The 24,669-nt window shown below is 35.9% G+C and overlaps 1 long non-coding RNA gene across 1 annotated transcript in view; it reads left to right on the forward strand.

Annotated features, from left to right (window-relative positions):
- The window catches only part of LOC141481335 (uncharacterized), a 64,937-nt gene extending 43,972 nt beyond the window's left edge, over window positions 1-20,965 (forward strand). The window contains exon 3 of the long non-coding RNA XR_012464903.1: window positions 20,844-20,965. This is a non-coding gene — a long non-coding RNA (uncharacterized lncRNA). The remainder of the gene's footprint in view (window positions 1-20,843) is intronic.
- Window positions 20,966-24,669: the final 3,704 nt, after the last annotated feature.

Here is a 24,669-nt window from a genome sequence, read left to right on the forward strand (position 1 = left end):
ATGATACGGAAATTGATCCTCGGTTGATAACTCACTTGAGTTTCTTCAAATACCGTCTCCAACGTTGATATCGCTCCTTCAGTATTTTTCGCTCCCTGTTCCACATACTGTTCTGGTTCCTTCGCCGAAAAACTGTTTTCTACTGCTGCTGATTGCCTGTCTTGGCTTGACAGGTTCAAGTCTTCAGAAAGTAAACAACCAGTAGAAGGATCACTGTTCAGAAATGCAACTGCATCCGAACTTGTTGCGAACCCATTCTCAGAGAAAACGTAATTTTCCAAATTATCTAGAATGTTTTCGTTGTTATTCTCCATGGAAAGATTGTGCGATTTTCAGAATGAAAACTATATCAAATACTAGAAACTAGTCCACAAGCAGTTCAAAAATGAATGGTGTTTCTCGTAGTCATTCGTTATATATACTGAACAGAAACGTTTTTATGCTATTCAAAGCATAACTGTCGCTAAGCACAAACTATGTGATATGCTCAGATGGATATCATGGAATTTAAATACCCATTTTCTGAAATAGTCGTCCGTCCGCATATCGAATTCATTGTATGTTGTTAATAAGATAGGTAACATTTTAATTGAACCATGTAAATATAATGATATCTTGGTAATTGAGATCAGAAAGCAGGTACATGAAATTTAGAATTTACTTACAGAATGTAAAGATTTCTCATTTGGCCAGTTCTTGAAATGACAATGTTTATTTGATATTATCAGAATAATTATATTACTCATATACAACGACATTATATAATGTTTAATTTTATCTAGTTTTAATAGGTAAGTTATGTAAATAGAGGTCAAGGCAGTTCTGATAATAGAAGGGTTTGTATCGTGTTTATTATAGAAATGTCAATTGGTGTTAATTTCAGGAATTGCTATAGTCCAAGGGGGTGGATGGTCGAGATCTAACGGATGGACATCCGGGAATTCAATGTTTAGGTGCTGAAGATACGTTCGAATTCTTTCATAGTATGGCTTAGGTGTGCGTGTCTTCCCATCGAAATAGTGCCGGTATTTATTGGTAAACGTATTATTGTACAAAAGCTTATTTTCATTTGCTGCTATGGATGTGGCATGTGACAAGGTAAAATACATTCACCGGCGGGTTCACCAGTTTCAAAATAAATACTATCTATCGGAGTAGTGCGAAAAGCACCCAAAGCGATTCTGAGAGCAGTTTATGAATAGTGTCAAGCGGTCTCAAGACTGATTTTGAGGCAGATACATACGCAATGGAACCATAATTAATTTCTTATCCTATCTTTTCACAAGAGTTATTGTAATTCTTGTGTGCATTGAGCATTCATACTCACGATAAATCAATCATGGGTCAAAACACTCTAAGTATAATAGGGACAGCGCATGTTTCGATCTCTTCTACTGTTCCCGCTATTCATTTATGCATGTTGTGTGAAAGAGGCAGAACTAGTATGTATTGCGTCAGACGTGCTTTCGAGTGGACGTGTAAAATATCGGCGGATCTCGAAGTGTGTCTGTTTATTGCAAATACTGTGGAGGTAAGTAACAACTATTTTTTTGTAATAAAGTGACCATTTGTAAAATAGGTCTGTATAGAACAAAATATGTAATAGTGTTCAGTGACCTTTTACAGATTAGGTCTATGTGGTAAAAAATAATAATTAAAAATGAACGGCACTTATGCGAATAGGTCTATTTTTGACTAAAATTATACCGACTGATTATTTTTGTTATTCTGAATATTGAGCCTTCAGTAGTAAAAATAAGGAGGATCAGTTGGCTATTTCTTGGAATACGTCCCCTTAATATAAAAGTTTTGTACGTTATGTACCGAATATTACTGGAATTTTTTTCCCAACATCAAATCGTTTTTAATAACTGTTTTTTTTAACCTTCCTCTTTGAAGATGATCACTTGGTGATCGAAACACGTGTCGAGGTGTTGAAAATAATGATTTGATGTTGAGAAAAAACTCAGTAATATTAATTACTACACCAAAGGTTCACTTCACAAGCCTAGTTCAAGAAATGTTCAGTTTGATAGGAATAACACCTTCAAAATTGCAGAATGATGAAGAAAAAACAAGCATTTGGTTGAATATTTCGATAGCGATGTTGTTCAATGGGTAGAAAATCAGTATCGTGTGACAATCACCAATCCACCTATTTCAACTGACTGGAGTGGCGATAAAGAAAACCAATCTAACTCTTATGCTATATATTATAATGAATGCTCATTACTACATCCAACACTTCCGTCTCAAATTGAGAACTCACATACACACGTCCACCTGGATCGTGATGTAGGTGAAGTAATTATTGATAGCTACGAGGGTTACGTGGAAAAAACTCTGTCACAGAAAGCCATCATCATTCCTGTAACAAATAACATGTCACCAGGGCCGTAGAGAGAAGAAATACCGGGGGGGGGGGGGAGGGAATCCAAATTTTCCCAACCCCATCAGCAAAATTTCCCAACAATAATATATTAATTTTCTCACTTAGCTATCCAAAGATTGTTCGCTGAATTGAATAAACATCAGACTTTTAGTTTGTAAGCGTAATGTGAGTTACGGGTAATCTGAGACTACGTTTCTAAAATAATTTGTTATTTGCTAGTCAAAAGTAGCAATTAGTTACTACAACCTCATTGATGATAATACTTGAATGAAACGTTACTGAGACTGGTGTAAAGACTTCAAATAAATAGATACATTTGATTTTTAAAACTTTGCATTTCAATTTACTACCTTGTATACACGAAACTTTGACTTTGTTTTAGTTTATACATCATTATAAACCCACTGGATGCTTAGTTGTGTTTCGAAAAAATATTTCATATAGAAATGAGTTGTTAGGGTTGGATGGGAGTTCAGTTTTAGCAGCTGAACCGTACAAGGTGATTCACGGCATTTAATTAATTTGGGAGTATCTAGGTTTCCGATAATTTTGTGATTTGAGCGTATGCGTTCGCGTTCAAATTCAATTGTATAGGTTCGCTATCCGCTTTCCATAATCAATTCGTAACAGTGTTCGTATCCATAAGTATTCGTTAGTGAAAATGGCTTTGATGTTGGGATGTTGACTAATTGACGTATGATTGAGTTTTGGGGTGGGTTCGAATACTCTATTTGTAACAAATATTTTTTTATAATTTTCTGTTTAGTGAAAGAAGGGATAATGGTTGGTTTGGATTAGTTTGGTTTTGTTTCAGTTATTTCAGAAAATCCGTCTATTAAAAAATATACGGTCGGAAATCTTAATAGTGGGTCTAGAACGGTTTAGTGTTGGGAGAAAACTCCAGTAATATGAGGTAACACTCTTGCAAAATACTTCCATATTTTTAATACATTGTAGCTTACGTCCAAAAATTATTGAAAACTAATTTTTATAAATTATAGTTAATTGATACATTTTGTCAATAACTAATAATCAGTTTCTATTGTTACTGTATTCAATTCTAATTCATTCTTAATTTCAGACACTATGATATGCATATATTAGTGTATTAATTTATACTTTCAATTTGATAATAATTCCATCGTGTGCATACTGTAGTGGATTTTTCTGTTTGTATCCCGAATATTTAAATAAAAATAAATAATAACTCAATGGCGGCCATTTTGAACATTTATTAGAGGGTATATAATGGTTTTAGATTCAGTTCAAGGTGCTTCAAATAGATGAAGAAATGACTTGGTGTTCCATAGGAAAACTTTCTGGAAGCTTTTTGAGTCGCTCTGTATATTGGAAATACTAATAAAACACTTTAAATTACTCCACCTAACCTAGTGCTTCAATTTTTTCTTGCAAAAATCAGGAAAAGGTTATGATAATGGTTAAAACCCGTCGTTTAGCCTCTATAATCGATGAAAGAAACTTTTTAGTCGGAAAATCAAAGACAGATAATATTCATCCAAACTATATGTGAGAAATCTTTCATTCATACTAGCACTTTTGTAAAAACCTAAAGCTTTAAAAGTAGTCCGACTCTGCCGCAATACCATCACTCCCAGTACTGTTTCTCAACAGTTTTATAGGGGTAACATAGCTAAAATACGTTGAAATGCTTGCTACTGATACCAATTCATTTTATAGAACGACGCCATTTGTAACGATAGCGATCCGGGATACTGAAATTAGATGAGTTGAAAATATGAAATACCGCACATATAGTGATATTTACAGCTGAAAACTACATAAATATTATAACATTATATTATTTAGAATGAAGTGAATTAAGTTTGCGACTAGAGAATTGATACGTCGACAGAGTGAATTTTTGTATAATTAATAATTTTACCGACAACATTTATAAATGAGTGGCGCGCTTGAATTTTGCTAATAATAGGCTATAATTTGTCAATAAAATTTCATTTGCAGTAAAGATATCAATCTTCGAAACATAAACAATGTCTTTATCAGTTTTATGAGTGCAGTCTTTAACAGTTTTATGAGTGCAGAAGTGAAATTTTAAAATAGCCTCAACCTTTCTATTTGTCAGTTTTCAGTTGGTGACATATCTATTATATTTTCCTAGTGTCCAATACAAAATTACTTCTTGCATCTTCAAGAAAACATTTTTAACACTTCTTTATTTTATTGTTATCGTTTTCGGCTGTATTATATTTTATAACGCCTACTTGGAACTACTAAAAAACTCTTATAAAATTGTCTTCTGATTATTTTATAAGTATCGCTTGAATATGTTGCAAAAGTGCAGTAAGGAATAACTATAATGTTTTATAAGACGGTGCCAATTTCCCATTTATAGCAGTTTTATACATATTAAAAACATTTCTGGGGGAAATGCTGTTTCATAATTTGTTTCTCCGAAATGTTTCCGCAACTATTATAAGATACGAAATTGCTAGTTGGGTTATTACTTATTATGTCAACAGAATGCTCTCCAATATGCGTCATAAACAGACCTAACTCATAAAAAGTTCAAAAATAATTCTGCAGTAGTGACTTAATTCGAAACTACTTTATATTTAATATCAATATGTATTGAAAATTTCATAAATACAGAGTTACTTGGTCACGGTGTACTCAAAAGGCTAACCTATAAATCTGCTAAGAATCGATCTAATGCGTCGGAACACAGAAGAATTATATTGAGATGTATTCAATACTATAATTTTTTGAAAACTTTCTGGCTCATTTATCACAAACTGCATTTTTTGAAATAAGTCACTTTCATTCTAAGGGTGCGATTTCATGAAATTATTTTCCATGCGTCAAAGTATGTCTTCTCATATGGTCCCTTCTACTGTAACCTTTACCGAAAATGGGGCAATAGTGCGGTTTGGTATCTGTATGATGATACATGTGCCGGGTGAGATCGCATTTGTGATTGAACGTTTCATAACAATGCACACATTTGAAGGGTTTGTCTCTCCAGTGCCGTTCGAAATGTTTCTGCAAGACCTCCTCACTGCTGAATCTTTTGCTGCACTCAACACACCTGAAGGGTTTGTCACCATCATGTATCGATTTTTCATGCTGTCTGAGGTAACATTGCTTAGAGAAGAACATGTTACATAGATCGCATTCATGTTTACACGTTCCAGAACCGCTATCCCCTTCGAGTCCATTTCCAGTTGTTTCAAGACCGAAGCCTCGCCTAAAACTACACCAAATACTAAAAACTAGTCCAGAAGCAGTTCAAAAATGGATGTTTTTTCTCGTAGTCATTCGTTATTAGATATACTGAACGGAAACGTTTTCATATTATTCAAAGCATAACTGTCACTAAGCACCTACTATGTGATATGCTCAGATGGATATTAAAGAATTTAAATACCCATTTTCTGAAATAGTCGTCCGTCTCCATATCGGATTCATTGTATGTCGTTAATAGAATAGGTAACAGTTTGATTGAACCATGTAAATATAATGATATCTTGGTAATTGAGATCAGAATGTAAAGATTTTTCATTTGGCCAGGTCTAGAAATGAAAATGTTCATTTGATATTATCAGAATAATTATATAACTTATATACAATGACATTATATAATGTTTCATTTTATCTAGTTTTAATAGGTAAGTTATGTATCTATATAGCATATCGGATATAGGCTACAAATACGACGATATCTATACAATATAAATTATTTTGAGTTTGTGCAAAATATATTATCATCTGAAATATATCTGAAGTTAGTTATATTTTCTTTTGTGATGAAAAGTTAAAAATTATTTTATAATTGAAAAGTCACATATCGTTTAAAATGTCAAAGCTAATATTGGGGTTCTGGCTTCAATAATTCTAATTCTAAATGTGTCACAATAATAGTTTATTGAAAGATCTTTCTGCAATAGGTATTCAATTTCCTAAGACATACAGAGTGAAAATATTCGCTTAATTGAATGGTGAACAAAGATAACTTTCATTTAACTAATCCCTGAGAGAACTTTCAGATAATCCCTTCAATTTACTACCTTTCAGAGAGGTACTGAATTGTGTCATCGTTTCACACATGTGAATATCATCAATGGTTAGAATGCCGAAATGAAATCGAAATGAAATTCATCAGAAAGAAACTGCCAGAAAGTTAAACATTCAGAATTTGACTATTGCTAAATCCATCATTCTGTCACAAAGTAATGTTTCCGAAAGGACATATCAGAAAGTAATTGATTAGAATATCTATTGAATAGAACTGACAATTGTTGAAATAGTTGAATGATGTCTATTTGCGAAAAGATTAAAATTTTGAAATTTGTCATAAAATCCATTCAAGTCGTCTTCAAATTCTCCACACGAAACATTTTTTTATATTTTGGGATAGTCAACAAAAATTATTTGATTGATTCAAATATTGTGACCCTATCTTTCATGTAGTACAAACATTATAATAGATTTACTCGAAAGATAGGTACAATGCGTACGGCAGCTCTTCATCGGTATGCACTATAGATACATGATCTGGTCGACTGTTGTAAAATGTTGCTTTCGAGTTGTTGAAATGAGACATAAACGCTGATAAAATTTAAACTATATATTGCAATGTTTGTTACATCATGCACCGACAACTGTTCAAGGCGAAGTGAAATACATTTTTTCTCCAAAACGGTGACCGATGCTCGCCTGTTGCCATTCCGGGAAGAAGGGGCGAGAGGTATATAGCTCGCTGCGTGGACGGTCAAATTGATGAGGGGTGCCAGTGGCGTGGGCAATCCTAGGGAGCGTTAACATAGCCGCCGGCCTTGAAAACCCTGAGTTTTCAAGTTCAACTGCAAATAGGCAGCTTACAGAGCCTTTGGATTGCTCTTTTGAATACACCTGTAGATGTTTGGATGCTGACAACTCGAGTGATGCCATCTGCTCCTGGGTGTAGTTCGATTACGCGACCCATTCTCCAATGTTGAGGGGGGGTGGTATCTTCTCGCAAAATAACCAAATCGCCAATGGTTAGTGACTGGGCACCAGTTTCCTTCCATTTGGTTCGTTGTTGGATGTTGGTGAGATACTCGTTTGACCAGCGTTGCCAAAAGTGCTGGGTGATTTTTTGGAGGACTTGGTACTGTTTTAGTCGGTTATCTGGATTTTCGGCACAGTCTATTTCAGGTAAGGTTAATAGGGAGTCTCCAATGAGAAAGTGACCCGGAGTTAAGGCTATAAGGTCATTGGGGTCTTCGGATAATGGAGTGATTGGTCGGGAATTCATTATCGCTTCTACTCGAGAAAATAGGGTTGATAAATTTTCGAAAGTCAAATGCCGATCACCAACTACTCGTGTTATATGATACTTAGCAATCTTAACTGCAGCCTCCCATAGGCCTCCTTGATGAGGTGAGTTGGGTGGGATAAATTTCCACTCTATTTTATTTTTTAACAAGAAATTTAAATTATCACAGTTATTGACAAATTTAGGTAACCTTTCATATATCTCAGTTAATTCATTATAGACACCTACAAAATTGGTGGCATTGTCAGAATAGATTGTCTTACATATCCCGCGTCGGGATACGAATCGAGTTAACGTTGATAAAAAAGCTTCACTTGTCAAATCACTAACCGCTTCCAAGTGAACAGCCTTGGTTGAGAAACACACAAATATGCATAAGTATGCCTTTATTATTGCCCGATTTCGCAGTCGTCCATCTTTTATGAAAAACGGACCAGCGAAATCGACGCCGGTTACATAAAATGGGCGGTATTGAGTAACGCGATCTTTCGGAAGATCACCCATCTGACAATTCAACGAGTATGGTTTCGCTCGAAAACATACTAAGCATTTGCGTAGAATATTTCGGATTGTGGAGCGACCATTTATAATCCAAAATCTTTGACGTATAGCATAAAGAATAGCTTGTGCTCCCGCATGGAGTTGAGTATAATGTTCGTTTAGAATTATAAGTTTGGTTAATGCATGATTTGATGGGAGCACAATTTGATGCTTCTTATCCGTCGCCAAAGAAGATTTTGATAATCGGCCTCCCACACGAATCAAATTTTCTGAATCAATAAAAGGGTTGAGAGATAATAATTTTGACCGCTTCGATATGTGTTTATTTTGTTGGAGAGCATTAACCTCCTCTGGAAATTCTTGTAATTGAGCCAATCTGGCCAAAACCTTCATTGTGTCTTCTATTTCACGTACGTTTATTTTACCGCGGATTCGGTTTACTGGGGGTTTCGAACAATTTCCGATAAAACGCAGGCACAATGCTAAAACGCGCTGTAACTTAAAGAGGCATGAAAATTTCTCAAAAATACTAAAATCACTTACAATAGATGTGAAAGTTGATACCTTCGACTTTCGTTTTTCTGGTGTACCCTGTGGGTGCCTTACGGACTTTGGCCACATATCGGGTCCGAAACGAAGCCATGGTGGTCCGTTCCACCATAGGGTATTATTACATAAACTCTTTGGATCTGTTCCACGTGATACAAGATCCGCAGGATTATCTTTAGTTGATACATGCGACCACTGACTAAATTCAGTGTGAGTTTGTATCTCTGCTACTCTATTCGCCACGAACACCTTCCATGTGTTTGGAGGAGATGCTAGCCATGACAAGACTATAGTACTGTCTGTCCAGAAGTATGTCGCATCGACATGTAATTTTAAAGACTTTATTACCTTAACATATAAGGTTGTTAATAAAACTGCTCCGCACAGTTCAAGCCGCGGGAGAGATACTGATTTCAACGGAGCCACACGAGATTTACTACAAAGAAGCTGAATTTCATTTCCATTTTCGGTAATTGATTTCAAATAAATACAACAGCCATAGGCAGCTTCGGACGCGTCACTAAATCCGTGAAGCTCGAGACGCTTATAACTTGGATTTAGGACTAATCTAGGAGTTTTTATGCAAGCAGCCCCTGATAACTGTTCAATGAATTCTAGCCAGGACTCTTGGTAGTTAGATGGTAGAGAATCGTCCCACCCTAAATTACACTGCCATAATTTCTGAAGCATGACCTTTGAGCGTATCACGATTGGTGATAGTAGTCCCAAGGGATCAAACAATTTTGAGATGGTTGAAAGGATAATTCGCTTTGTTAACTTTCCTTCCGAAAATTTAATGACATTGGTTTTATAACTGAACATGTCTGATTTTGCATGCCACCAAAGACCTAAAGTTTTCTTAGCGCTATCATCCTTAACTTGGTAGTTATCATCTACATCGTGATTTGCTTTCTCCGATAACTGAATGTCATTTGACATCCATTTCCGCAATTGAAATCCATACTGATCTAATATTTTTATTAGGTTAATTTTTATTTCATGTGCTTCTTCCAACGTGGACGCTCCACTTAATAAATCATCTACATAGAAATCGGATTGAATAATTTGACTAATATGAGGAAACCGATCTTGGTTATCGATACCCGTTTGTTTCAAACATCTTATCGCTAAATACCCTGCTGAGGCCGTTCCGTACGTAACCGTATTCAACCTGTAGTGGCTGATAGGTTGTGTTGCGTCGCTTCTCCAAACAATTCGTTGGAAGTCACGATATTTGTCATTTACCAAGACTTGCCGATACATTTTTGCTATATCTGCTGTTACTGCATACCGATATTTTCGGAACCTGATTAAGATCGAAAATAAATCTTCCTGGATTGTTGGACCTACTAACAATTTATCGTTTAATGCAATTCCATTCGATGACTTGCATGAGCCATCGAAAACCACACGTAATTTTGTCGTGCTGCTACTTTCATTAATAACGCCATGATGCGGTAAATAGAAAATATTGGCATTAACTGAATCAACCTGTTCATCCTTCAGCTTAGTCATGTGACCCAAGGATTCATACTCCATCATAAAATCAATATATTGTTTTTTGAACTCTACATTTTTCGTGAATTTTCGTTCCATTGCATAAAGACGTTTCGTCGCATTCTCAAGAGAATTACCGAATGACGCTATACTTTCTTTCATCGGAAGGGTAACTGAAAATCTCCCGGTTGAATATCGTTTAGTTGTTTGAACAAAATTGTTTTCACAAAACTGTTCATCCTTAGAGTAGTTATAACCATTACCGCAATCTTCAATTTTCCAAAATTTCTCCAAATCAAAATGTAGATTTTGATTTATAGCTAAATTGCATACCTTAACATTCTTGAGAGGTTTGTTAAAGGATACGGGACCAGAAACAACCCACCCTAATACGGTTGATTGCAGGGTTGGCAACCCTGGACCTAGTTTAATTCGATCTTCTAGTAATAGATCATAAAAAAGTTCTGCTCCGATCAATATATCAATAATACCAGTCATATTAAATTTAGCATCTGCAAGTATGATGTCTGATGGAATATTCAAGGGTAATTTTTCGAATGCAACAGTTGGCAAATATTCAGTTATTTTATCCAATATTAAAAACGTTAGGTTTGTAGTAAAATTTCCCGTAACTGATTTCAACTGCGCTTGAGTTTTGTATAATGAGTTGGTAGCTGACTTTCCTACCCCGCAAATAGAAATGTTAGTTTTTACTTCCGAAATGCCAAGCTTGTTAAATAGATCGCGACTAATGAAATTTGGTTGAGAGCCACTGTCCAACAGTGCCCTACCTTCATACCACTTTCCGTCCGCACCCCGTAGTGCAATTATTGCTGTGGATAACAGAATATGTGATCTTATTTGTTTACAGGTGTGAACTACGGGCGTTTCCGTTTCCGCATTGATTTCAGACTCTGATACTGCCATATTAGCAGAGTTTGATTCTAATATTACCTGATTTGTATTTTCATTACTACCTGATAACTGATTATTCGAAGTATTTTCGGCATGCAATAACGTGTTATGCTTCCTTGAGCATTTTTTACAGCCCGATGACAAACATTCTTTGCTGAAGTGATTGTTGCGTAGGCAATTCATGCATAATTTTAATTTTTTAATTTCTGTTATGCGAGACGCCACTGGTAGCGACTTAAATTTCTCACAAAAGTATATATTGTGGTTGTCGTTGCAATAGTTACAATAATAATTCGATTTTACCGCTGCGTTACTGACATATTTTTTAGAATGAAATTTGGAAAACCTGTCACTTTTTGTTTCATTTTCAAACTTTCTACTACTCTGATTTCTAGCTAATTCCGATGATTCAGTCTTATCCCTTTTTTCTAATAATTGGCAACGTTCTTGTAAAAACTCTATAATATTTTGATAAGTTGGGCGTTTAATGCTTTTCTTACCAAGGTATACCTCCCATTCATCTTTAGAACCTGAATCTAATTTTTTCCATATAAGATAAACTAAGAGTGTATCCCATTGGTCCACTTTCTCTCCTAGAGTTTTTAGTGATCTTACATGTGCTTGAATATCATCCGTTATCTCTCTTAGACCAATCTTTACATCTTTTCCGACCGCCGGCATCTCCACTAATGCTCTGACATGATTTCTAATTATTATTTCTGTATCTTCAAACCGCGATTTGAGCAAATCCCAGGCTATTGGGTAATTATCGTTTGTTACCTTGATAGATTTTATTACTTTAGCTGCCGATCCTGTCAAAGCATTAGTAAGATAATAAAATTTTCTAATATTGTCCATAGAAACGTCGTCGTGCACTAGTGCTACAAACATGTCTCTAAAATGCTCCCAGTGATCATAATCTCCATCGAACTTAGGTAAATCCATAGTTGGAAGCCTTACGTTTGGTTTCAAATTGGTTTGATTGGGCGGCGTTGGGCTTTGCCCTTGAGGCATTTTATAACAATCCGCGATTTTTTCCCGTGCTAACCCTACCACTTCGTAATATTTTTCTTCAAAATTTTCCTGTTCACTTTTCCCCGCCTCTGTTGGATCTAGTAACTCTATCTTTAGTTGAATTTCTAAAAAGTTATCTTTCTCGGGTTTAATATCATCCAACCTTACTTCTAGTTGGTATCATTTATCGTTAGTAAACTTGTCAATAAATGTATTAAAACGTGTGAGCTTAGCTTTTGATTGGGTTCTTAGAGCTTTTAACCGATCTAAATTCTCATTCATTTTGAAATGCTTATGTATATTTAAACACGAATAATTGGGGAAACTGCTTTCAAATACGTACGATATGTTTTACAGACAAATCTCGACACAAAGCGATGACGAATAGGATAAGGACGTGTTAAAAGGAATAGACTCACCCCGCTATTTCTCTCCAAATCTGATGCTGAATTTTCCGATTTAAACTGCTTCACTCTGCTTTGATGAACCTATCCATAGGTATCTTCTATTCGGTTGAAGGACCATGTAAAATGTTGCTTTCGAGTTGTTGAAATGAGACATAAACGCTGATAAAATTTAAACTATATATTGCAATGTTTGTTACATCATGCACCGACAACTGTTCAAGGCGAAGTGAAATACATTTTTTCTCCAAAACGGTGACCGATGCTCGCCTGTTGCAATTCCGGGAAGAAGGGGCGAGAGGTATATAGCTCGCTGCGTGGACGGTCAAATTGATGAGGGGTGCCAGTGGCGTGGGCAATCCTAGGGAGCGTTAACAACTGTGAAACCAAATCTAATCAAATTCAGTTCTTTAAGGCACGGGAATGAAATGAAACTATAAAAAATCAGATATTCTGAAGATACTTGACATTCACAAAATACTGGCCGGTGAATTGAATGAAGGTAGAAATCAAAATCTGAATATGCTTCAAATTTGCCATTTGATCATGTGTAAAACATATTGTAATAACTCAATAATGATCGTAGGTAGAAGTACGCTTTCATTTACCTGAGGATAGTCTAGGTGAAAATATCAGGAAAAGCATTACTCATAAGATTCATGTCATAGAAAAATAATTATGAGGAATGGTGTTAAAAATTACCTCATCAATGTATACTTAGTTCAGGTTTACATTATGAATGGAGTTACTCAAAATTCAATAATTGTATCATGTTAATAAAACAGTATTTCTAATGCAGAAAGAAGTTATTTTCGGAAAAATGAGTAAAGTGTAAGTATAATATCTGCTTGTTAGTTTCTCGTCGAGCTGTAGCTGCAGTTTTCTTCGACTAGGAGCGAGACAGACTTGGAGCACGTACTTTTCTAATTTTAAAATGGACTTAGACTATCTTGTGGACGTGGACAATAACATTTATCGAACTGGATGAATGAAAAACCCACCTTTCGGTAAATTAACTGAAAATCTTTTCCGTGAGGCAATCAGAGATGAAAGTCTTTGTTCTTCCCTTTTTAATGATTTCGAACAAGTTCTGTAAAAGCTCTTCTTCAGAAACACTATTTTAAAAAGTCTCCAATACTAAAACCCTGAAAAAACAATTTCCATAATGATAATTCATTCAAAAGTTCGATTCACTAGAAGGTGAATCTCATATGCAATTGAAAGGATCGAAATGAATTCTACTTTTCAATCGAAGGGTTCCATTAACCAAAAAAATCACGAATAACGTTTTCAAGGAAATGGCGTCGCTCGTTTTAGAAAAGTGGTTGTGACCCAGTAGAATCCTCAGAAAATGCAACCTTTTGTGAGAAAATGATAAGGAAAAAGAATTCGATACATTTCAGTTCTTCGTTCGAAATAGATTTTGAATTATTAAACATAGCCAGTATTGAGTATCAGATTCATTGTAGCACACCCTCATATGGATGGAAATGTGAAAGTTCACTAGTATCCATCATTGAATGACATTCAGACGTCAATCAAAACTACATGATTGAGTGGAATTTCTTCTTTTTCCCATATTCATTTCTACCAATTAAATACTTGATGAGTCAATGAAGCGTGACATTATGAGTATATAAAATGGAAGTACCCCTCTAAATTAAATCAGTACGAGTAATTTCGTTGTGAGACCACATTTTAAATCTGTGGATTTGTTATAAGTCATTCTGTTCAGTGTCAAGTATTCAAAAGCAATATGGAAGAATCCGTTGCTGCTAGTAACAGGCGGTTAATCGACCGAACGAATTCGATATCGGAAGCGATTACGAAATTGAAAATAACAACGGAGGAAATAGACATCAACAATACATTTCTCGACTGTTCAGTGGAACATGAACTACTTAATATTTGGGTTACTGAATTCGAAACGATGGAGAACCCAACATTGCCCATGGACTTCTGCAGTCTCATAACAAAACCTATCAAAATTAGGAGTCGAAAAAGGAAACTACCCACACCCGACGATGATTCTGAAAGAGAATCGAACGACCATGAAGATGAGAAAAAACAGGACAAATCTCATAGCCTGAAAGACGTGAGACATCTAAGGAAGAAGTCTCGAAGATGGTTGGGCAATTCTCTTCCTATTCCGAAAAGGGATTTTGAAATCATGAAGAGATTCTGATCATTCCGTCATACCATTAGGATAGGTAAAATAAGTATTTTTGTTTGTTTCAGTGAATGAAATTTTATGTAAACTCAATGAAAATAAACGTGATTTTATAATAACTGTCGTATTTTACTCGAATTTGAAAATGCTTTCCTATGTTCAACATAGTTTCAGTTTTCTTCTGGAATCACTGAGTTTCGAGGAAAATAATGAGGAAAAAAAATTCGATACATTTCAGTTCTTTGTTCGAAATAGATTTTGAGTTATTGAAACTAGCCAGTATTGAGTATCAGATTCATTGTACGTCTGAATGACATTCAGACGTCAATCAAAACTAGTAAAGGTGCTGCACCGGTTCTGACTCATTCCTTATGGAGAATAACATGGAAAAACAGCTAAGGTTCATTATGCAATTTTTGGTTCCCTTCAAGGTCACGAGTTACGTACCGAATAAGTACGTTCAACCAGCCGACTAGGTCTACGACCCGGCCAAGTAGCGCCGACGCTGCAGTATCAAATAGCCGGCATTCCAGGAAAAGCCAACATTATAATTTCTCACCATTTATATTACATTATTAAGAATTTAGTCTTGATGTAACTTTTGTACGAACAACTTGTCCAAATGAAAATATTTCGTCTTTTTAAAAACGGTCTTCGTTCTTTAAAGTACGTAATTGGCGCAGTCGGTAGGATTATCGAAGGCATCTATCGATTTAGATATCCTAGAGTTTCAACTCTTCATCGAGAAGAACCGAATAAGTCGTTTCGGCAACGAAAAAACTCTGAAGCTGAAGGAACCATCATCGGATCAACTACGGTTCCAGAGGCGGATCCCAGTACCTGAAATCTCCAACACTAGACGATGGAAAGGAATTTTTCGTGAGTTACTCATTGTTCCCTTTTGTGATCCTATATGTCAAGCTCCTCAATTTTTCCTGAATCATTAGGTGACATCAGTGCAGAAATTGAGTTAGATTTAAGTCAATCACTGTAAGCTCTTAGTATAAATAATAATCAAACTAGACAATTAGGAAATATAGTCGATTCTATCATGGCAGTAACACCAGTTTTTGATTTGAAACTTTTGCAAATCATACCAGAGTTTGATGGTAACCCTTGCAGACTTTATCGATTTATTTCAACATGTACCGATATATTGAACACCTATTGGGACGCCACTCCCGCAAATAATAATTGTTTACAAAATAAACTTTTACTCAACAGTATTTTTTCCAAATTGACTGGACCGGCAGAAGAAATTTTTTCTATTAGCGGTAGTAACGATTGGAACACCATTTAAAATTTATTGATCACTCACTTTGGCGATCAGAGAAATGAAAGTAGTTTATTATCAGATTTAGGCTCCTTGAGACAAAATCCAAATGAAAATTCACTAAATTTTTTTTCAAGAGTTGTTTCTATGCTCAATCTTCTCCATAACTATGTTAATTTACACGAGGTAAACGAGCAAGTGAAAATAAACAAAAAATTACTCTATGATTCACATGCATTGCATACATTATTTGTTGGTTTGAGAGAACCCCAAAGTTCAATGATCAGATCAATGAAACCGAATAATTTAGCTGAAGCACAACAATATATCATAGAAAATAACAACATTCGGTATTTACAAAAATCTCAATTCAATAACTTCGCCCCTCAAAAGTCACCAACCATATCAAATCCCCAAAATTTCAATTTTGTTCAACAGTCTCAGAATTTTCAGCCGAACAGACCCCAAATGCAACAAAATATTTCTCGACAACTGCAACAGAATCAAAAATTTTTCAACCAACCTCAATTTCCTAGAGGACCAATTCAAATACAACCCCGTCAAAATGTGCCCCAAAAAAAAATACTTCACCAACAGCCAAGTATTCGGAGCACCGCGAAATGTTTGGAAACCCAACAATGGGCCATCCACTTCTCAACCAACCCCGATGAGCATTGTCAGTACCCAGAATTTTTCGAAAAATAAGACCTCCCTTTCCTAACGTGTTAGGAATCACACGTTAAAAGGTAAGACCTCGTTAATCCTTAGCTCGCACAAGTTTCGACTTCTGAGGGTTGTCGTTCGTAGGGGTGCGACAGCTGGTTAACGGAAAAACAGATTTTAAACAGATTTTAAACTACCCATTCGAAATCACTTCCGGAATAATCCAAATCAGAGTCGTAACTTCGTCTTCGAAGAACTTCATAATATTGAATACGATGAAGACTATGAAACATGTGATTTTCCACAGGGAGAGTTTTCAAACGAACAATACGTTGACGAAACTGAACAATTCTCCTATTATGACGAGACTGACGATCAAAATTTACACGAAACGGGGCCAAACCCAGGCGAAACATAATCGACCTCAATACCATATATGACAAAAAAGAATTACCTTACATTCAAATCGAAAATCCACCCATGAAACTTTTGATAGATACGGGAGCAACCAAATCTTTCCTGAATCACGAAATTGCAAAAATGTATTACTCTGAAAATATTTTTAAAGAACCCTTCGTTGCTACATCAGTTTTTCAACAATCACAGCGTGATTATTGTGCTAGCATTCCATCTTTCGAAGAGTTCAACTCAGAGCAAAAATTGAAGTTTCATTTATTTAAATTTCATCAATATTTCGATGGATTGATCGGGTTAGATATACTTAAAGAAATGAATGACAAAATCGATTTCTCAAATTCAATTTTATATACTCCAAATTCTCAACTCTACATTCAGTACTATGAGACCCAGAAAAAGCTATTATTTTTTGTCGAACTGGAACCAAACACAGGGACCAAAATAAAAATCCCTGTGAATCAATTATCAGGTGATATAATCGTACCCCCTACAAAAATCAATGGATGTTTCATCATAGAAACACTAACTAGAGCCAATAATGGATACGCTATGGTAGAGCTAGAAAATCCGAACGATCAAAATTGTGAAATTGAATTGTTTGAGCCACTTAATACATATTCATTTCCTGTTCAAAACTATGAACTTTACCATGCAGATATTGACCCCTTACAAACAGACGAACATGACATCCGACATCTCATTCGAACTGAGCATATGAATAATGAGGAAAAACTGCACATTGTCAAATTATGCCAAAAATATTCAGATATTTTTCACCGTGAAGGAGAAAAGCTTACTTTCACAAATATAGTCAAACATCAAATAAAAACGAAAGATGAGCTTCCTGTATACACTAAATCTTACAGATATCCCTTTATCCATAAGGCAGAAGTTGCGAAACAGATAAATTCAATGCTAGATCAAAATATTATCCGACCTAGTAATTCGCCCTGGTCTTCACCTATTTGGGTAGTACCCAAAAAACCGGACGCCAGTGGGAAAAAGAAATAGAGGATTGTGGTGGACTACCGGAAAGTCAATGAGAAAACCATTGAAGACCGGTATCCGCTGCCAAATATAAGCGATGTATTGGATAAACTGGGCAGGTGCCAGTATTTCTCTACATTAGATTTGGCAAGTGATTTCCATCAAATAGAGATGGCCCCGGAAGATATTCAAAAAACAGCCTTCAATGTCGAGAATGGCCATCACGAGTACCTGAGGGTACCGTTCGGGTTGCGAAACGCCCCAGCAACCCTCAGTAGGGTGATGGACGATGTTTTGAAAGGTCTCCAGAATGATATATGTTTAGTGTACATGGATGATATTATTGTATACTCAACATCCTTACAAGAACATATAATCAACCTGAAAAATGTTTTTCTGAGGCTACGCGAAACAAACTTGAAAATTCAAGTTGACAAATCAGAATTTCTCAAGAAAAAAGTTTCTTTTCTCGGGCACATTGTAACATCAGAAGGTATTAAACCAAATCCGGATGAAATCAAAGCTATTATGCAATATCCCATCCCAACAACTACGAAACAAATAAAATCATTTCTTGGACTTTTGGGATACTACCGTAAATTTATTAAAGACTTTGCCAAAATTACAAGATCATTTACACTTTGTCTGAAAAAAGGCGCCACAATCAAGCATGATGGAAATTTCATCAAAGCTTTCAACCATTGCAAAACTCTTTTGACAAATGACCCAATATTACAGTTCCCAGACTTTGACAAGCCTTTTAACCTTACTACAGACGCCTCAAATTCGGCAATTGGTGCTATTTTATCACAGGGCCCTATTGGTTCTGACCGTCCCATTGCATATGCATCTAGGACACTGAACGACGCGTAGCATAACTATAACACAATAGAAAAAGAACTTTTGGCTATTGTATGGGCCACGAAGTATTTCCGGCCCTACATTTTTGGTAGAAAATTTTTCATTTATACTGACCACAAACCACTTCAATGGCTGATGTCTTCAAAAGAATCAAATTCAAGACTCGTCCGTTGGAAGTTGAAATTAGAAGAGTTCGACTATCAAATTATGTACAAAAAAGGAAAAATAAACACCAATGCAGACGCCCTCTCAAGAATTGAAATCCACGCCAATGAAGTAGAACCACAGCCATGCAGTGCGAGGACAAATCTAGAAGATATGAAGGAACCTCCCCGTTTTTACAATATATGAAAAAATTCAACATTACACAGAAACACCCAGAACAAGACAACATCTCATTATCTAACAACCTTGACGAAACCCCGAACGAAGCCGAAATCGGAGTAGAAACCGACACATCGAGCTCGGTACAAGAAAATAAGATCCAAGAATTGATTTCAAACCCCGAGGAACCTGATGAACCCGAAGAAAATAATGTAACTGTACATACAAATGCTGAAAATCCCGTACAAGGAATCAACCCAAGTGAATCACCTATCAATGTCTTTCAAAATCAAATCCACATATCAAAATCAACCTTGCCAAGAAAAACAACCAGGAAAACGCTATGGGAACCATACATAAAAAAAATATGGAACATATACATAGTAAACAATGACCTTTCTCCAATCATTACATTTTTTAGTGATTTTGGTCAGCCTAGAAAAACTTATGCATTTTATTTCAATGATGACGAATCGAACAAAATGTACGAAAAACTTTGCACTCTAATGACGCAAACTTTCAAAAACCACACATTCAAATTAATTAAATGCAATTTGAACCTGAAAATATAACAAACGATGACAGACAGAAAGAACTATTAGTCTATAATCATGAAACAAAAACAAACCATCGCGGAATTCAAGAAACCATACATGGAATTAAGAAAAAGTACAATTGGCCCAACCTTGCTAATCATGTCAGGAATTATATCAACAAATGCGAAGTATGTCAAATATCTAAATATGATAGAAACCCAACCAACACTCAAAAAACCATCTGAAATCGTTCATATCGATGTTTTTCAAGCCAACTGTCAAAAATTCCTTACGATAATAGATACTTTTTCTAAATATGCACAGGCTTTTCCTCTCACATTCGCAAACGCTTCCTCTATTGTCGAAAGTCTCATCACATTCATGTCGTTCCACAGGCTACCACTTAAAATCATAGCCGATAGTGGAAACGAATTCAAAAACTCTACTTTGACTGACTTCACAAAACTTCACAAAATTGACATTCATTTCATCACCCCAAAAAACTCAACTAGTAACGCCCCCGTAGAGCGCCTTCATTCAACCTTGCTTGAGCATTTGAGGGTTTTGAAAATTGAAAATCCCCGTTCTGAAGTAACGAGTCTAATGCCTTATGCTATTTTTGGATATAACCACTCCATACATTCCTTGACAAAACAAAAACCAATAGATATTGTGAGTGGACATATCGATACAAAAGATCCATTTGATATAGATATAAACCACGAAATTCTGAATAATTATATTCAGGAACACAAAGACAGAACTCAATTGATTTTCAATTACATTCACGAGACTTCCCAACAACAAAAAGAAAAGATAATAGAAAAACAAAATCTCACTCGCGAAAATCCGGTCAGCTATCCTGAAGATGGCGAAGTTTATCGACATAACGTAAAAACTCGTGGGAAAAAACTGAACGTTCCATTCATAAAAGAAACTGTTGTCACCGATCAAGGACTGAAACTAAAAACAAAACGTAATACCTACCACAAAAACATTTTCAAAAAACCCCGAAAAATCGTAACAAAGTCGAATTTGTTACAGGACCCTCCTACTCTTGACGATAATCCACCTAACATCATCAAAGAACGTACAAATAACGAACCTGAAGGACAACCCAGAGATCCTGCCCTTTCTACTAGGGACAGCAAAAATTAGAGTAGCCACACATACTTTTCTTCATTATATTGATTTCAAGCCAATTTCAGAAGAAATCGGAGAACTGACTCATCATTATAATGCAATAAAATCATCACTCATGAATCAGAAAGACCTCAGTTCAACCTACCTTACATCCCTACATCAATACACCAAACAACATATAGACTTCCAGTTGAAATCAGTTAAAGAAAAACACCAATCAATCTACCCCTTAGCGATTCGAAAAAAACGAGGGTTGATCAATGGACTTGGAAATATTGTCAAATTTGTTTCCGGTAACTTAGATCAGGAAGATGCCCAGCGTTACGACGCAGCTATTGAAAAATTACAAAATAACGAAAATCAAATTGTTCATTCTCTGAAACAACAAATATCATTGACTCACAGAGTACTTGAAAATAACCATAAAACATTTTCACTCATGATTCATAATCAGAATGTGATCAAAGAAAGTATCGAAGAGCTTAACAATAATAGCACACATTTTTTGTCCTTATTAGATACATATACACAAATAAAATTCAACTTGGATACACTACTTTCAATTCTCACCAATATTGAAAACGCCATTTCTTTCGCTAAACTTGGCACCGTACATCATAGTATAATATCTATCGACGATATAAAATCAATACTCGATTCGCTTCTGAAGTATCATTCTAAAGATCAATTGGTATATTCAGAAATCGAGGACAGCTATAAACAATATGATATAATACCTGTTGACGCATATTTTTCGAATACAAAACTAATTTTTGCATTGCATATCCCTCTAGTGCATCCCGAAACCTTCTCACATTACCACCTTTATTCAATACCCACTCAGAATTTCACCACAATTATTCCAAAAAACTCCTTTTTCACAATGAGTAATGATATGTTCCAATACGACACTGGACCATGTCGTTATCTGAACCCGAGCTACCTGTGCCCGAACAACTACCTGATAGATGGAACCCAGGAAAGCGATTGTATTTTTTCAATTTTACAAGTAGAATATAACGAAGCCGTATGCCAAACAGCAACCATAGTGGTGAACAAGCCCTCAATCGAGGAAGTCAGCGAATCGAATTATATCGCCATATTCCCTCAACAAGAAAAAGTCCAAATCCGATGTGACGAAACCGACTTCGTGATGCTGAAAGGATCCTTCCTCATCGAAATCCCATACCAATGCAGCATCGAAACCTCCGGACATGGATACACCAACGAGAAGGGAGAAACCAAGGGAAAACCATTATTTCTTCCTGAAATTACAATACACGAACAGAAAATCGAAAAAACCAAACTCCAAGTCGACGATATCTCACTTGATGAACTACGTGAAGTGCAAGTCCAAGGAAATAGACTTCAACCCCTAGACTTAACAGGTTCAACTTCTTCCAGCCACCACCCCTGGACGATTCCCTTATATATATATATATATATATATATATATATATATATATATATATATATATATATATATATATATATATATATATATATATATGTCCCATCCAAAACTTCATCTTAGGAGGAAGGAGTTACGTACCGAATAAGTACGTTCAACCAGCCGACTAGGTCTACGACCCGGCCAAGGAGCGCCGACGCTGCAGTATCAAATAGCCGGCATTCCAGGAAAAGCCAACATTATAATTTCTCACCATTTATATTACATTATTAAAAATTCAGTCTTGATGTAACTTTTGTACGAACAACTTGTCCAAATAAAAATATTTCGTCTTTTTAAAAACGGTCTTCGTTCTTTAAAGTACGTAATTCGTGTGACGTAATCGAGGCAAAGAGAGATGGAGATGGAATCGAGGTTATACGCTGCCAATGCCAGCATTGCAGGGTCGGCGTTGCCGGTTGTACAATGAATCATTGTTTATGGGGCAATGAAGTGTTGCCGGTTTGAAAATGAAGAGTAAGTAATACGACTGTGTACGGGATGTCTCAAAATACATCATTGAAAGAAAAAAACATGACGTCGAAGTGTACAGGGTGCGTCAAAATATATCATTTGAAGAAAAACATGTCAGTTTAAGAGAAGTTCATCATTTCAACATGCCAAAAGGGCATTGAGTCTCGTATCTTTGTTAACCAAGTTAGCACCATCAGGAGAAAGAGTAAACCCGAAAGTGTCGAAGGGTTACGCGTTGTGGACTCAACGTGAGGGCAATGGGGGAGCGAAGTATTCAGCAATGAGATTTTGCATGAGTTTCGACCGTTTTTGCGTGCGTTTCCGACCGTTTTTCGTGCTTTTTCGACCGTTCTTCGTGCGTTTTCTACCGTTTTTCGTGCCTTTTCGACCGTTTTGCGTGCGATCGTTTTTCGTGCGTTTTCGATAGTTTTTTGTGCGTTATCGACCGTTTTTCGTGCGTTTTCGATCGTTTTGCGTGCGTTTTCGACCGTTTTGCGTGCGACCGTTTTGCGTGCGATCGTTTTTCGTGCGTTTTCGATAGTTTTTTGTGCGTTTTCGACCGTTTTGCATACGTTTTATATTTTTGTTGAGGGTATCATAAGGCGGTGAGGTTAGATGAAAGAGAAGAAATGATTCAGAAATTTATTATAAATTTTTATTTTGGTGATATATCACAAAGTCATTTGTATAAAATATCTACGTTTCGGAGACTGCAATTGTACTTGGTTCGGTTGCGAATGTGATGCATACAGGGTGAGGCACCTTCGTTATTGTCGAATGTGGGAATCATTCATGTTGTATTTTCATAGCCCTCCAAATTCACAACGCCTGTAGGTATATTCATCTCGTGAAATTTTTCAGTCAGAAAGTCATGTTTTTGATATCCACGCACATAAATGACATCGACACCTTGTAGATTTTTCATGAGGATGGCATCCAATTGATTATATTTCACAAAGCCAGAGAAATACCCCAATCCGTGAATGTTTCACTCCAAATAACAGGCAGTACGGTGATCTTCTTTACTCAAACAGGAAAATGATGTATTTGCCAGCAGTAAAAAGTTATTACACTGAATTCCAACCCTAATGGCTATTTCTTAAGGATGGAATTTTTGCTCGACGGTGAAGCCTTGAATATGTACAGCAAGGAAAGAAGCGAAAGCACATGTTCAGTTCCATTTTTTAATAATTTCGCTGAGTGGGGGGTGTTTTATGACAGTGTCGTGCACAATGATGCAATAGGCTCTAGTATTTTGAGGAAACTTTTCGGATGCTCCGATTTCAAGTTTTACATCAACACTGGAACTTTTGATGCTCTCATCCCTTCTGGAACAATCGATGACAAAGAGAGCTTTGTCCGTGAAAACGGTGGAAGTGAGAAGAGGATTATGTTGATTAGTCATTTTGTAGCTGATACCAAATTGTGAGTAGTTGAAATAAGCTTGCGAAAAATTCCCCTTTGCAAAATCCAAATGCATATTTTTCTTGGAGTAATTCTCACCGATTAGAGTGAGCATTATATTGGTGATATTCAAATGATTGAATATTGTTGGATCATTGTTGACTTTAGTGTAGTCACTATTTTTTTGGAAACATACAATCACACCTTGTGTGAGAGCAGGCAGCATATGAAGTTCCATTTTCTGAACGGTATGAGAATAGGAGTAACTGTTTGGATAGCTTCCAAAAGTTGCTATTTGATTTGATCATGCATAAAGATTCATTCAACTTTCAGTTCAATATTTTCAATTTCCAATTCAACTTCCGTTTTCGGTGTTAGTGCAGCAGGAGTCTCATCTAT

The sequence above is a fragment of the Leptinotarsa decemlineata genome, unplaced genomic scaffold (assembly GCF_025532065.1).
Source record: "Leptinotarsa decemlineata unplaced genomic scaffold, Ldec_3_MD MMD2_tig00000157_RagTag_RagTag, whole genome shotgun sequence".
NCBI lineage: Eukaryota > Metazoa > Arthropoda > Insecta > Coleoptera > Chrysomelidae > Leptinotarsa > Leptinotarsa decemlineata.